The sequence below is a fragment of the Eschrichtius robustus genome, chromosome 12, assembly GCF_028021215.1.
Source record: "Eschrichtius robustus isolate mEscRob2 chromosome 12, mEscRob2.pri, whole genome shotgun sequence".
NCBI lineage: Eukaryota > Metazoa > Chordata > Mammalia > Artiodactyla > Eschrichtiidae > Eschrichtius > Eschrichtius robustus.
In genome coordinates this window covers 12551916-12558623 of record NC_090835.1, presented here as the reverse complement: position 1 = coordinate 12558623, position 6708 = coordinate 12551916, and positions in this window count along the sequence as shown.

The window sequence follows — 6708 nt, the reverse complement described above, 5'->3', positions numbered from 1 at the left end:
GCCAACAACCACTGGTAGAGTCCTTCTCACACTGCATCTCTCTGATCTACTCTTCTGCCTTCCTCTTGTATTTGTAGGGACTCATGATTAGATTGGCCCGCCAGGATAATCCAGGATAATCTCTCAAGGTCCTCAACCTTAACCACATCTGCAAAGTCCCTCTGCCATGCAGGGTAGCATTTTCACAGATTCTGAGGATTAGGACATGTGCAACTCTGAGGAACCATTATTTTGCCAACCATAATGCCCAGTTCCCTTTTCGGTAAATGAAGGCACTGATGAGAACCGTATTTTGGCAAAACCAGAATTCATGTTTCCTTCCCATAACAACTCATGAAAAAGTCTGAAGAGGGTGCTCATCTAGGACCACTGATGGAGACTAAGTTTTGGTGTTGTGGCTGTAACCACTGGGCAGTCTCAAAGATGGAGCGGGGAGCATGCTCAGGGTTGATTCCTGAAACTAGTTTTTGAGGCTGCCCTGTGTTCCATGACTGCTTGTGACCCTTCTGAACCTACTAAAATAGAATCACCTGTTAGAGCCAGAGTTTACTAGCAAGCGTGCAAGTCAATGTGATGGACTGTTTAAAGGTGTAGCTACAAGGAAAATATGGGCAAAGCTTCCCCAGAGATTCCTCTGAGTGTGTATCCCAGGTGTGGTGACCTGGTATCATGTCATTTCCTGAAATGTGAGGCCATCACAGGCTTCACTGTGCCCAGGAAAGCACACATACCTGGAAGAGTGGAATTCCCATTTGGTCAAGCCATGGTTAGTGGCTTTACAACTCAGTTCTTACATATTCTAAGAATTCTAACTCTGCTGGAAAGATGTGGATATTTTCTACTACTGTCTCTTTGTCTTTATAAAGTGAGAGAAAAATCAGACTGGGGAGGGTGGCAACAACAAGAACTGTGGTATGGAGCCTGGCAACCAAGGTGGGTGGGAAAGGACCTCCATATTTATCTGGACCTTAAATGGGTTTTCCCAAAAGCAGCGTTGGGTCCTAATAAAGCAGGGCTAAAATCTTAATGGCTCTCCTTGGTATTTACAATCTGCTTTGGGAGGAAGTGGCTGCGATTAGAACCACAGCCTAGAGGTAGGCTGGTCACCTGGTCTATCCAGGAATTAAAGCCTAGAGCTTGGGCTCCAAAATACCATTCGTATACAAGTCCTTTGAAAGACACATCTATTTCTGGAAACTGCTAGGTGAGTTTGGTAATTTAAAAATTCTTATTTTGCAGGTTATTAGAAAGCATGCAGAGTCTGGAGACAGAAGATCCTGCCTTAAGTCTTTTAACAACATTACTGTGTGACCCTAAGCAAGTCATTTAACTTTTCAGTTTCTTGATCTCTGAAGTGGGATTTAGTAATATCTATATCACACCACCATTATAAGGTTCAAATAAAACAAATAAGTACAAGGGCTTTGCAAGAGGTAAACATAAATATTACTTGCTAATGTTGTTATGCTTCACAGTTCCTTGAGCAAGGGTAAATTGAGTGTGTGCACTAATTTTGGTTAGCTGTCACAGTTGCAATTGTATATTCATGCCATTGTTGGATTAATGACTGCCTCCTGCCTCCTACCTCTGACATCCTGTAAATTCTCTGAGAGCTGGGACAGAGTCTCTTTTGATCACTTTTGAATCTCTTTTGTCTTCATGAGTTTTTGCCCATGTCATGCACTTACTGGGTACTCAAATATTTAAGAATGAGTTGAGAGAGGTAAGGAAACAGGGAGAGAGGACAATGGAATACAGAAAGAAAGGAAGGGAGAAAGGTGAGATTTTTAGAAAAGGGGACAGGGCAGTGTAAATGCTATTCCCTGAACTGTAGTCTAAGGCTACCTGTAGCCTAATGCTATACTTCCCAAGAGAACGTTTAAAATAATAATAATGAAAATAATAGCTAATAATTATCGATCGCATAATAACTATTATGTACCAGGTACTATTAATTTTCATAGTTAAATTTTAAAACAGTAGTATGAGGTGGTACTATTATTATCTCCGTTTTACAGATGATGAAATTGAGGTTCAGCCTGGTTAAGTAACTTGCCCAAAATCACACAGTAAGTGGCAGAAATAGATGAAAGTCACACCCAGATAATCTAACTCAGAGCCATGCTATTCCATGCTAATTTTTATTTTAATTTTTAGTTCAAAAAGTATTAGGGGAAACCTGCCATGAAGACAAATGACTGAAAGCACAACAGTGTCACGGGAAGGTAAAAGGAGGCCTATGAACTCCCCCTACTAAAAACTGCATCTTACAAAAGGAAACAGGGAGAAGTACAGTATAAGGTCTACAGATAGAAGATATTGTAATATGCTACCAGGCTGCTTTCATATAAGTTCTATAAATAAATTATTTTGCAAATATTTAATTAAAAAAACAGGTGATATTTAAAGACATGGCCAGGTAAAATGACAAATGGCGTACCATTTCATTTTCTCTCAGGCATGCAAGTTTTAGCTGAATAAACATAAAATAAATCAATCTACATGGTGCAAATGGGGAAAAAAAACCCAAGATCTATGTCAGCAATAATAAAAGGCATCTACTGTTCTATAACAGTCAGCTCATTGTAAATGGATACCCAGACCAGAGAGAGAAATTTATGATGGGAAAGCCAAGAACCTCTTCCAGTTAGTTCTAAGCTGTCAACTTCAATTAAGGGCATATCTCTGGAAAAACAGTTTGCAAAAAATTGCAAGATAAACTGAATAGAGAAACCCTAATAATGATAAACTCTTTGCTTTTGTCCTTCTGTATGTGGTTAGCAGCAATTACAGATGTTAGCATGATTTTCAAATATTAATTATCCTTCAAAAATTCCAGGAAGCAATCTTTATGTTTGATGTCATAGACCATACCTGCATGGAAAATTGGCAGCACAAACTTCTTAAGTAAAAGTTGACTGAGAGATATTTTGGGAAAAATCAGATCACTCCAAAATTAACCTCAGTTTCCTAATCTTAGCAATATAAGTTTAAGGCATTCAGTAAAACAAAGAATTGGAGATTATTAAAATATTGAAGATCATCTAGTCTAGAAGTAAAATGCTAGTGACCTGTGGGCCAGATTTGGTCCAGAGACAGATTTGCTTGACTTGCCTTTTTTTTTTTTTTTTGAATTAGTAGCTAATATTTAAAAACCAGAAACTCTTACAGTTGAAAAATCTGGATTTCTCTTGAAAATGTGAAAGATCTGCAACATTAGGTTTTTATTCCTGAACGGAAACAATCTGCTGGATTGAGAAGAGGTAATCCCTTCCAGACTGGGAAGCTTTCTAGATTATACCATCCCTACCAGCTCCCATTATCTTGCCCTCATTCTACTTCATTCATTTATACTGTCAGCCTGGTGTCCGTGGTCTAATCTTTTCATTTTACAAATCAAACCTAGAAAGTCTGTGTGATTGGATCAAGATCACAGAAATAGCTACCATGTTAGGACTGGCTCTAGGACCCTAGACTTCTGGAGTTTGAGCTGAGAGTGTTGACATCAGTTTCACCGGTTCTTTGGAATCTAACGAACATCTATAAACACCCAGAACATTCAATCTGCTGTTCCCTATGGCTCTTACTACTTCTTACCTTATGTTAGAGTTATTTCTATATACTCAATTGGTCCTTTATTCATTTATTCAATTAGTAGTTATTGAACATTGACTGCATGCCAGACATTATACTAGATCCTAGGGAAATAGCACTGGACACAGTTTTGCAATCTGGTGGAGGAGACAGACAAGCCTTAGCTCCTTGACTATCCTGCAAGCCTTCAAATGCAGTTTCCAATCTGATTCACTTTTGAGCTAATACCCAACATGACAGTAAAGACATGTAAGTGTCCACTAAAATATAGAATAAATAAAGGAATTTGTTCTTTGTTTTTCACAACAAACCTAAGAAGGAAGCATGGCAGAGATTATTTCCACTAGCCAACAACTAAATCATGACACTGAGATTAAGTGACTTGGCCATAGCTTCAAGGTGGCAGAGAGAGAGATTTGTCCATTCATCCCTAATTAAAACAAACATCTTTATCGAAAGAGGTTTTACCAGCAAGTAAGCTTAGCAGTACTCTGTGAAAAACACTACTTCCTGTTAATATAGTTCACTTTTATTCTAGAATCACGTGGATTCTAGTTCTAGATCAATTGCTGACTAGCTGTGTGATTTTGGATAAATCACTTAGCTTACTGATTCTCAATTTCTTCATTTATAAAATATTAGGTTGGACAAGATGAAATCCAGTACTCTTCATTTGGGTAAAATTCTACAGTCTTTCAGATACAAAGAAAAAGCTTTCTCTGTTTATTGAAGTAATGCTATGGATTTATTCATTTCTTCCTGGATTTATGCTCTTAATAATAATCTCTCTAGAGCTTACTGTGTGCTGGCAGCTTAAATAAACTATAGCTAATGTGGTTTCATAATTGGGCCATGACAAATTTTCACAGATACTCAATGCCGACTCATTTTTAACAGAATAATAATGGTTCCAATGGGTTGATCCCCACTTCACGGGAGCATCATTGGAATAAAAATATCAGTATCTCACTATATTGTTTTAACTATCTTGATTACTTTCTGACTTACAATGAAAATGAAAATCCTAAACTACTAAGTTCTTTTTTAATTAGCCTAGTGTACATAAAGACCAGTTCCTTTCATCTTGCAGCTCTTCAGTGGTTGAAATGTTACCAGATTATTACAATGGCATCTTTATTAAATTGCTCTAGAAGCACAAGAAACCAGGGTCCTATTTTACTTTAAAGCTACTTAATGTTAATATTTTATATGGAAGTTAGAGAGTTATATAGGCTCTGGAACTCTTAGAATATTATATTTTATTATGCACAGTGAAATGTTTACAGATAGTAAACTAGCTGAAGGTCCTTTAGGTCTTCATTTTGGGAGACTTTTAACTTCCAGGCAATATCTTGAAACAAATCCCACACATACATATCCCATGCTAGTGTCTCACGTACAGTTTTTCTCTTGGTGCTTCATGGGAAGGGCCTATATAATCCTTAGAGCAAAAGAGCGAATGAAATACGACTCTTCTCAAGTTTAAGGTCAAGTAGTAGATATCTAGGTAGGTACATGGGCAGCTTCTATGAAAGGTACAGTTCAAGATCTCCCAAATTAAATACTCTTTAAATTAGGCCCAAGTTTTTAGTACTGCTAATTTGTTCATGGGAACTTTTCTAAACAAAACTGTATTAAAATTTTTTTCAGTACCATTTTTTAGCCATCACCAATCCTTCTGGTTGTCTTCTCATTCCAGAGTCTTAATTCGATCTCCCTAATAAATATCCAATTCCTTTGCCATACATGATATTATCTATGTTCCATGTTGAAAATTAGTCTCTCTACTTCCATGAGGTTCTGCATTTTGAAACTAGGCCAGAGGAATTGCACTCAAAACAAATGTGTCCCTCTTTCATGAATTTTTCCAGTCCCACCACCACTGCCCTAGTTATAACTAGGTAACAACCATAATAGATTAATTGTATGGCAGTGTTATAACTCACCATTTTCCCTTAGCCCACACTCAAGCAGAAACAAAGACTCAAATAATTAGCTGACAGAAATTAGAGACAGAAAAGTTTGCAGAATTTGCTTTTCTATAAAAATAGATAAAACTGGGCTAGAAACAGGGAGGTGAGATTAGAAATATAACTCAGATTGTAGGAGTAGAGAAACCAGTGTACTTGAAGCGAGAGTGAGGAAAAAAAGGTTCTCACTGGAGAAAGCAAATGGATTGGGAGCTGAGTGATGAACTCCACAGTCCAGCCTGCTGGCCACTGAATATCCAAAGTCTCCATCTTCCCATGAATCCCGGGATCCTCATCCCTTGTCCCCAAACAGAGGGTGGGGAATTAGTGGGAAATTGAATTCATGACCCACCACAATGGGAGAGGACAGAATCCATTAGATATGGCCCCTATAAAGGAGAATACTGGTAAGCACAGCAACATCATTTCATACGCTGTTTCCATAAATAGCCTTCCCATTTCCCAACTTTGAGCTCTTGCTCATGTCTTCTCCACCGATCATAGCTTCCCTCCAATGACTAGGGTGATCACACATCCCAGTTTTCCCAGGAAAATCCCAATTTATTCCTATTGCATCAGTGTAATCAGTGCAATTATCTCTCTTATTGTCCAACTATGAACAATAAATTGTCACCTTACCAAGGTCCATTATTAGCTTTAAGATTTTCCCCTTTCTTCAAGGTAGAGCATAATTACTACCTCTTACAAGGAGAACTCCCTAATTTCATAAGTTATAATCTCTCCCTTTTCTATGACTTCATAGCTATTTGAAGGGATATGATAATATTCTACCTTTATAAAATAGTAATTTGTGAATATATCCTTCCTCTGCTAGACTTGGTAAAGGCCAGGACAACATTACTTTTTTAGTGTTATCAATGGTGATTGGTACGTAGATAGCTAATATATATTTCTCAAATTGGTTTAAAGTTATATGTAATTTCAAATATCATAATCTTTGAATGTAAAAAAAGGAGAGATAGATTTTCTGCAAAACTAGTATTAAATTATAAAATACGTAGCACAGTGTCAGTCTCACAGTAAGTTTCATAATTGGCAACTGTTTTAATGTCATTATAGTTATAAATTATTATTATAAATGATTATTTTATATTATGTACTGATGAATTAATTGGTTTTTCCT